The sequence below is a fragment of the Panthera onca genome, chromosome X (genome assembly GCF_046562875.1).
Source record: "Panthera onca isolate mPanOnc1 chromosome X, mPanOnc1 haplotype 2, whole genome shotgun sequence".
NCBI classification, from domain to species: domain Eukaryota; kingdom Metazoa; phylum Chordata; class Mammalia; order Carnivora; family Felidae; genus Panthera; species Panthera onca.
Window position 1 is genome coordinate 29,705,667 of NC_138357.1, and position 10,702 is coordinate 29,716,368.

At 35.4% G+C, this 10,702-nt stretch overlaps 1 pseudogene; it reads left to right on the forward strand.

Annotated features, from left to right (window-relative positions):
* The window catches only part of LOC145713713 (small ribosomal subunit protein eS24 pseudogene), a 32,380-nt pseudogene extending 29,051 nt beyond the window's left edge, over positions 1-3,329 (forward strand).
* The last annotated feature ends 7,373 nt before the right edge of the window (positions 3,330-10,702 follow it).

Sequence of the window (10,702 nt, forward strand, 5' to 3'; positions counted from 1 at the left end):
TGTGGAGGAGGGAGTGCATGCTGGTAAAAGCTTTAGGTTGGGGCCACAAAGGTTTAAATCCTAGGAATAAGGGATGAATTTATAAATAGACCAAATCACTCAGAATGTATGCCTACTAGTCACTGAAATTGGATTAAGATGATCCAGGACTGTGAGTTCCGATAGCCATCTGTTAGCTAAAAAGAGTGGGGTGGGAGGAGGGGTGCCTAAGGAAGATACTGTCATTTCAGGGCTCAAATGCTTTCTATAGTTTTTTAATGTCTATTTTTAATTAATTTTTAAATGTTTATTTATTTCTAAGAGAGAGAGAGAGACAGACAGACAGAGTGTGAGTGGGGGAGGGGCAGAGAGTGAGGGAGACACAGAATCTGAAGCAGGCTCCAGGCTCTGAACTGTCAGCATAGAGCCTGACACAGGGCTCCAAGCTATAAGCCATGAGATCATGACCTGAGCTGAAGTTGGACGCTTAACCAACTGAGCCACCCAGGCACTCCTTCTACAGTTTTTTATGTACAATATCCATCACTAAATCAAAGAACAGTACACAGATGAGGAAAAAATATTAAAAAATGATAGAGAAAATAAAAAGAAATATCAGAAAATAAAATTAATGGAGATATCAGACACAGATCTTTTTAATAAGCATGGTGAATATATTCAATGAAATAAAAGAAAAATGCCAAGAATGTGTGGAGAAAACTAGAAAGCATAAAAAATAAAATTTCTAAAACTAAAAATACAGCAACCATAATTACAAATTCATATGATGAATTTAATAGTAAATGACAATATATCTGAAAAGAAATTCAGTAAACTATAAAATAGGTCATTAAAAAATAGGCAAAAAGAGCCATGAAGAGACAAAAGAGTGGGAAAAAAATAAAGTAAGTCTCAAGAGGGGAAGAGAAAATAAAGAATAGAGGGGATATGACTGAACACATTCTGAAACTAGAGAAAGACATCAAATAAATGATTCAAAATGCCCTATGAATTTGAAACAGGAAATATAATAATTAAAACCACTCATAGTAAAACTGATGAAAAAAATCTTAAAGGAAATCAGAATACTAAAAACTATGAAATTGTATGTATTAAAATGGTTTAAAAAGTTTTATCTCAAGAAATAAAAAAAGAATAATAATAGATGATGTCCAGCATGTTAATAATCATATTTGCTGCTTACCTCAACAAAGACAACAAAATCTACGAGAAAAGCAAACAGTAATCTCAAAATGCCAAAAGAAAATAATTATAAACCCAAACCAAAATTGGTTTTTTACCACCCAGACTTACACTGAGGGAAATACTAAAAGGATGCTCTTCAGGAAGAAGGAAAATAATCCCAGATACAAACACAGAAATAAAGGAAGAAAGGAGGAGATGGGAAAGCAGAAATTTTGGGGTAAATCCAGAGGACTATTGACTGTAAACAACAACAATGATAATAATATATGATTGAGTTTAAAATATTTCTGAATTTAGGAGCACCTGGGTGGCTCAGTCAGTTAAGCATCCGATTTTGGCTCAGGCCATGATCTCACAGTTTGTGAGTTCAAGCCCCACATGGGGCTCTGTGTTGACAGCTCAGAGCCTGGAGCCTGCTTCAGATTCTGACTCCCTCTCTCTCTGCCCCTCCCATGCTCATGCTCTGTCTCTGTCTCTCAAAAATAAATAAACATTAAAATTAAAAATATATATATTTCTGAATTTAAAACACACAATTCAAACAGCACACAAGTTGGAAAGTAATAAATGGAGTTATTGTATTTGAAGGTCAGAAGAAACCATGGATAGATGCTGTAATATCTAGGGTAGCCATTAACAAAATAATTAAAAAGTATATAGTGAGCATGCAAAAGAAAATGGAAAAAATAAAAAATACAAAATGGATAGTAAATCCAAAAGAAGGCAAGATAAGAAAGAAGACAAGAACTTAAAATGGATGGAAGACATTGGATGGATTGAGGAATATAGATTTAAATGAAAATATATGTACTGATTATAGAGAATCTAAACAAACAAGATATTCCAGCCAAACAATTGTCAAACTAAATACAAATATATATGCTTCTTAAAGGAAACACATCTTAAATAGAAGAAAACAGAAAGTTGAAAGTAAAAAGATATGCCATGCACACTTAAAACAAAAGGAAGCTGACACAGCTAGTCTACTATAATACTATGTAAAACTCAGTGGAGTAAACTTAAAGGAAAGAACTAACGCCAAAGACAGAGAGGGATGCTTCATTACAATAAAGGAGTCAATCCATTAAGAAGATAACACAAAAAAAAAAAAAAAAAAAAAAAAAAAAGAAGATAACACAGTTCTAAACTCATAGGAACCATTAGCATAGCTTCAAAATATGGAAGGAAAATTTCACAGTATTGAAAATGGAAAAAAAGGTGGTCAAAAGGCACAGATTTCCTGTTAGAAGAGAAATAAATAATAGGGACGTAATATATAACAGTATGGCTATAGTTAACACTGCTGAATGGTACATTAAAAGAGTAAACATGAAAAGTTCCAGGTCACAAAAAATATTTCTTTTCCTTTTCTTTTTGTGTATCTACATGAGATAATGGATGTGAACTAAACCTGTGGATTTCACAATATATGTAAGACAAGTCATTATGCTGTACACTGTAAGCTTATACAAATGCTGTATTCTATTATATATCAATAAAACTGGGGGAAAAATATAAACACACACACACACACACACACACACACACACACAGAATGGAAATGGACAAATTCACATCCATAGTGGGAGATTTTGAACACAATTATCTCGCTTACTGATAAATAAGAAAACAAATAAAATAGAGACATTATAAATAAAATTGTTAACAAATTACACGTAATTAGTACATATAAACAGCACAACGAACTAAAGAGTTATGTGGAAGTTATGCTTGAAGCTTGGCCACCATCACGAATAGCACACTAACTATCCAGATCAGAAAGTTCAAGACCAACCGACTACATCACCACAAACAGATGGTCATTGATGTTCTTCACCTCAGAAAGGCAACAGTACCTAAAACAGAATATTCAGGAAAAAACTAACCAAAATGTACAAGACCACACCAGATATCATCTTTGTATTTGAATCAGAACCCATTTTGGTGGTGGGAAGACAACTGGCTTTGCCATGATTTATGATTCCATGGATGATGCAAAGAAAAATGAACCCAAACATAGACTTTCAAGACATGGCCTGTATGAAAAGAAAAAGAGCTCAAGAAAACAGAGAAAGGAACACAAGAGCAGAATAAAGAAAGTCAGGGGGACTGTGAAAGCCCATGTTGATGCCAATAAAAAGTAAGCTGGAGATTGGACAATAGGAAGAGTAAAGATTCTGTAGTGACTTTTTCTGCAGAGACTGTGCAGATTTTTCATCAGAGGATTAATAAACTAAGAAGTTAAAAAATAATAACAATAAAAAGAGAGAAAAGTTCAATTACCTAATGAAATCACCATACTTTCAGCACCAATACCTGACCAAAACCAAAAATTATGAAAGATGATTATATGCCAATATCATTCAAGAACATAAGTGCAAAACTTTAAACAAAAAGTTACAAACTGAATCCTATATCGTGTAAAACGGACTATGGCAAGTTTATTCCAAGTATAGAAGATCTTTTTTAAGATTGATTTTAGAACTTTACTTACCACATTAACAGAAGAAAGGTTAAAAAAATAACAATCAACCATTTTAGGAAATGTAAAGAAAGCATTTGATAATATCCAGCACATAATTTTGATAAAAACCTCTTGGCAAATTAGGAACAGAAGTAAATATGTGATATAATTCAATAAATAGCATCCAAAAGAAAATCATATGTAATGGTGAAATAATGGCCACTTGGTCCCTAAACTAAAAAATCAGATAAAGATTTCACTCTCATTTCTATTTCATCATTGCCCTAGAGGTCCTAATGAATGCAATGAGATGGAAGTTAAAATATTATCAATTAAATTGTTAATTTAATAGGTCAGTAAACAACAATCAATTGTATTTTATTCTAGGGGAAAGCAAATTGGGAAAGAAAACTTATATTGTTTATAAATAACATCAGCATAATAATATTGAAGAACAAATTTGAGAAAAGTTGTGTAAAGTCTCTATACTGAAAACTAAAATATATTGATGGCAAAAATTAAAGAAAACATAAGGAGATTGAGAGATCTATTATGTTCATGGACTGTAAAACTTCAAAATATCAATTCTACAGATCCACAGGCAGAAGACTTACATCATCTACTCTATTTAGGGGCACCTGGGTGGCTCAGTCAGTTATGCAACTCCTGGTTTTAGCTCAGGTCATAATCTCACAATTCATGGGTTTGAGCTGGCAGCATGGAGCCTGCTTGAGATATTCATTCTCTCTCTCTCTCTCTCTGTCCCACCCTTGCTCATGCTGTCTCTGTCTCTCTCAAAATAAATTTAAAAACTTAAAAAGATTTAATTAAAAAACAGTAAGGACTTACTGTATTTAAAGATACAATTCTTAAGTCATGTGGTTATCAGAACAATAGACAAATCAATAGATAGAATAAAAAGTCCAGAAACAGACCCATACAATATATGGTAAATTGATTTTCAAAAAGGCACCAAAACAATTCAATTAGGGAAAAGAAAGGCTTTTCAACATCTAAGAATTACAGGACAATTATGTTTTTAATATGAACCCTTCATCCAATAGTACTGGAACAACTGGACATTCATAGCCAACCTCCCCACAAAAAGAATCTAGACACAAACATTATACCCTTCACAAAATTTAATTCAAACTGCATCACAGAACTAAATGCAAAATAAACAATTATAAAATTTGTACATCATAGGAGAAATCTAGACGACTTTGTGGTGATAGATATTGAATAACACCGAAGGCACAATCCATGAAAGAAAGAAGGGAGAAGCTACACTTCAGCAACATTAAAAACTTCTGCTCTCTGAAAGTCAATGTCAAGTGAATGAGGAAACAAGCCATAGACTAGGAGAAAATATTTGCAAAATACATATCTGACAATGAACTGTTACCCAGAATATTCCAGAAACTCCTAAAACTCAACAATGAGAAAACAATCTGATTAAAAAACTAGCCAGGGGCGCCTGGGTGGCTTGGTCGGTTAAGCGGCCGACTTCGGCTCGGGTCATGATCTGTGAGTTTGAGCCCCGCGTCGGGCTCTGTGCTGACAGCTCAGAGTCTGGAGCCTGTTTCAGATTCTGTGTCTCCCTCTCTCTGACCCTCCCCCGTTCATGCTCTGTCTCTCTCTGTCTCAAAAATAAATAAACGTTAAAAAAAAATTAAAAAAAAAAACTAGCCAAAGACTGTGCAGACATTCCACCAAAGAAAATATACAGTTGGCAAACAAGCACACGAACAGATGCTCAACATGATATGCCATCAGGGAATTACAGATTAAAACAATGAGATTCCACTACACACCTATTAGAATGGCCAATGTCTGGAACGTTGACAACACCAAATGTTGGCAAAGATGAAGAGCAACATTAATTCTCATTCACTATTGATAGCAATGCAAAATGGAATGCCCACATAGTAACATACTTTGCAGTCCTACAAAACTAAACATACTCTTACCATATGATCCATCAAATGCATTCCTTGATGTTTGCCCAAAAGAGTAGAAAAATTAGGTCCACGCAAAACATTACATACAGATGTTGATAGCAGCTTTATCAGTAATTGACAAAATGTAGAAGCAACTAAGATGTCCTTCAGTAGGTGAACAAAGAAATGTGGTGCATCCGGACAATGGAATATTATTCGACACTAAAAATCAATTAGTTATCATGCTATGAAAAAACATGGAGGAACCTTAAATGCATATCACTAAGTGAAAGAAGCTTATCTGAAAAGGCTACATACACTATGATTTCAACTATATATGACATCCTAAAAAAGACAAAACTTTGAACACTTTCTACTGAAAGATCAGTGGTTTCCAGTTAAGGAAAGAGGGATGGATGATTATACAGAGGATTTTTGGCAAAGTAAAACCATTCAGCATATGAAAATGGTGGATTTGGGGGCACCTGGGTGGTTCAGTCGGTTAAGCGTCTGACTCTTGATCTCAGGTCAGGTTGTGATCTCATGGTTTGTGAGCTCAAGCCCCACATTGGGCTCTGCACTGACAGTGCAGAGCCTGCTTGGGATTCTCTCTCTCCCTGTCTCTATCCCTCCCCAACTGTACTTTAAAAAATAAATAAACTGAACTTTAAATAAAATAAAATAAAATAAAATAAAATGGTGGATTTGTGTCATTATAAATCTGTCAAAACTCATAAAATATACAACACCAAGAATGAAACCTAATGTAAACTATGTACCTTGGGTAATAATGATTTATCAGTGTAAGTTCATCAATTGTAACAAATGTGCCACCCTGGTGTAGTCTGTTTCTGATAATGGAGGAGTTGGTGATATGAGGGGGCAGGGGTTCTTTCCACCCAATTTTGCTATGAATCTAAACCTGCTTGAGAAAAATAAAATCTATTAAATTGTGGGGGAGAAAGAAGCTTGCTCTCTACCTGACACTGGACACAGAATTTGGAGTGTTATAGTAGTGGAGGAGACGGTGGTCAGGTGAACAGGTAGTACTTCCTGCTCAATTTTGCTGTAAATCTAAAACTTCTCTTAGAAAAAAAACTACTAAACAAAACAAACAAAGAAAAAAAAAAGATGGGTCACAGGTGGAGATCAAGGGTGCATTTTACGGAGATGAGCACTGAATAATGTAGAGAAGTGTTGAATCATATCGTACACCTGAAACTAATGTAACACTGTATTTTAATTATAACTGCATAAACATTTTTTAGAAATTATTAATATTGAAAGAAAATAAACATTGATTTCTACATCCCAATATACACAAAAATTTAATTGATGGATAATAGATCTAAGCATGAAAGCTAAAACTGTAAAGCTTTTAGAAATAAGCACAGGTGAATGTCTTCATTACCTTTGGTGAACACATTTTCATAGGTGGAACACAAAAATACTAAACATAAAAGAAATTGATGGAGGTGCCTGGGTGGCTCAGTCGGTTGGGCATCTGACTCAATTTCAGCTCAGGTCATGATCTCATGGTTCATAGGATCAAGACCCACATTGGGCTCCACACTGGGTGTGGAGCATGCTTAAAATTCTCTCTCTCCCCACCTCTGCCCCTCACCCCTGCTCGTACTCTTTCTCTCTCTCTCAAAAAAAATAAAAACCCAGAAAGAAATATTGAAGAATTATTCTTTATCAAAATTAACTTCTCTGTGAAAATATGCCATTAAATGAATAAAGAGAAAAGCCACAGAATGGGAAAATGTTTTCAAATATATATATCCAAAAGACTTGCATCCAGAACTTAGAACTTCTACCTACAATTAAAAAATAAAATAAAATAAATGATCCACTAAAAATTAGCCAAAGAGAAAGTTCAAAAACGAAGGTATATGAATAGCCAGTGAGCACATGAAGAGGTGCTCAACACCATTAATCATCAGAGAAATACAAATTAAAATCAAAATGAGAGAATACTTCATAGCCATAAAAATGACTAAAGCAAAAAGACTAACACTAGATATGGGTGAGGTTGTTGAGATTCTTAAGGACAAGACATGAACTTGACTCACCATTTTATCCCATGTAATGACTATTATACTTCTGAATAGGATGGTATTAAACAAATATTCAATAAATACATGGACTGATGAGTAGGAGGGAAAAAAGATGACAGGAGACAGCAGGAGATGAGGGGAAAATAATTAGAATCAGGTAGTTTTTTATTTGAGTAAAATCATCCAGCCTTTAAACTGCATTATTTTAAAAGCAAATTTGAAAAATCACATGAATATCGAATCAATCCCTCTGTAATAAAATCCAAATTTTTTCAAAAATTAATTACAACACAAAAAAGCAAGAGGTCCTTTTTTATAACCAACTTAGCAGGATCTGAAACACACAAAAAAATTATATATTCCATAAGGAACCAAGACCAACAAAAAGACTGAATTGTCAATTCTGACCCGCTCTAAAAATGTATTAGTATACCTCACTGTTTCAATAAGTTCTTCTTGGGAAATTCTCTGTTTATTAAACACATTCAGACATCACTATTAATAATCAAGGCCCAAGTGTATTCAATTCTGTGTTTACCCAATGCTCCTTAAATGAGCCCTATTATACATTTAGGTTCCAAATCACACAGGATTCAGTTTAGTTCTAAAAACCATTTGAGTTACAAATTTGTATTTTCTAGGCAATTCAGACTATCTAAATATAAAATGATACATTCATAACAGAAAAGTATGCTGGTCATCTCACTAAACCTGGTCTATGTTGAATGAGACCAGGTATGTTGCCTTGCACTCCCGTTCACCTTTCAGCAATCAAATTGCCATGTTCCTTTAAATTCTCAGCACTGTATCCATTCCTGTTCTACCTATAGGTGAAATCTGGAACTAATCTTGTTACCATGGGTAACAAGTCTCACATAGCAGCCACGGACACCCGTATATCCTGTATATCCATTATATTCTTCTAAATGATTGACATCATGTAAGGTTAACATGTTAACATAAGAGCCTAAAAACCTATCATACCAGAAAGGCTTACCCTCCAAAAATTCTGGGAAGTCAGAGAAACAGATCATCACCTTGGATTCATACTGATTAAAAATTCCCCATGTACCCTATCATCAGAATGTTGCCTTGATTCTCAGGGATCCCCATGGATGGTCACTAGATTACCACTTTTAGCACTTTGTGCCCAAGACCTTTGTTCTTACTTTTTCCCAATAAAAATGTTTCCATCTATCAAATCTTTATCGTTTCTTCTCTGCTAGATTACATGCTGTATAACACGATCAAGAAATTGATGAAGCAGAAGAACCGTTAACCAGGTTGCCTTTCCCCTTACAGGAAATATTTGCAACTGTCACAAGGGGCCTCTAGAAACAACCAGAACACACAACAGACTGAAGGTACTAGTCACTACACAAATCCGGGGTCCAGTATTGGCCTCCACAATGCCAGTTAGTCCACCCCTCAACTCACCTCCACTTAGAATTCCTACACCACAGTAAGAGGCCCCTTCGAGATAAGTCAACATTGTCTGCTTGCCTTCAACATTTTGAGGAGGAAGGAACCATACCACCCTGACATTTTTCGCAAAGAAAGAAGTCAGCATTCAGAACTATGTGAGAAGCCTCTGTATTTCGCACCGTGACCATGCATTAAAGAGCTAACTCATCGGGCCTAGGTTATCGAAATGCTGCACAACCCAAAAGTCATCAGGATGACCCTTGATAGACTTCTGGGAGATTACCTCCAAACACTTGGAACATACTTTCTGAGAGAGCATCTTTGTAAAGCTGGGTCCTTGTTCCACACCAGACACAATATGCTAACACTGTGACTTGAACACTTCTTTTTGTTATCTGGGGCCCTAGGCAACACTGTATCAGTTAGATCTGAGGGGAGGAGGGTGGTGCTGGAGACCCAGCTAAGGTCAGTAACGTGGAACTCAATGCTTATGTGACTGACTCCTAATAAAATCCTGGCCACCAAGGTTCCAAGAATCTTTCCTATTTGGCAACACTTTTCAAATGTCATCACACATTGTTGAAGAAAGAATTAAATGCTGTCTGTGGGACTCCACTGGGAGAGGATGACTGGAAGCCTGTGCCCAGTTTTTCCTGGATATTACCCTAAGCATCTTTTTTCTTTGCTACTTTTGTTTTTTTTTCTTTTATTTATTTTGAGAGAGAGAGAGAGAGAGAGAGAGAGAGAGAGCAAGTGGGGGAGGGGCAAAGAGAGAGGGAGACAGATAATCCCAAGCAGGGTCCACACTGTCAGCGCAGAGCCAGACACAGGGCTCGAACTCATGAAACCACAACATCTTGACCTGAGCCGAAACCAAGAGTCAGACACTTAAGTGACTGAGCCACCCAGGGGTCCCTCCTTTGCTAATTTTTATCTGTATCCCTTCACTGTAATGAACCATAATGATAATTACAGCTTTTCTAAGTTCTGTGAGTCCTTCCAGCAAATCATCCAATGTAAGGGTGATCTTGGGGACCCACAAGACAATATGTTTGCTTGTTTTCACATAACAGATAAAATAGTCTTTTGTTGAGAAATTGTATGCAAGCTTTCTCACACTTACTCGTGCTTTCTCTCTCTATATATATACTGCTCTCCAGATATGAAATTAATTTACCGCTATAAGCAACCATTTTGACAAACTGCAAGAAAAGACAAGTGTGAAAATGAGAGTTATTTATATTCAGACAAATGGCAGACAAGTCTACACAACAGCCCAAAGGCAAAATATCGGTAGCTCTGGGAGGGAGACAAATTAGCCTGGCATTTTTAATTAAAATCGGGATGCTTCCTGGAATGCATAGATTATTTTCAACTTCTCTCTCACCAAAGACAAGAACCACACATTTTTAAATATGTTTCTAAAATAAAAAATGAATACATTAAATTTAAGCATATATTAAAGTGTATTGGTTTACCTTTATTTGGTTTTCCCTGACATCCATGATGTAATTTGAATTTCCAGAACTAAAATATCTACTCATAAAATGAAAATTTGAAGGCACGAAGGTAAATTCTGAACTGAGTTTTGACTTCCTGGCATTTTTTTTCACACTTACAGCCTATTT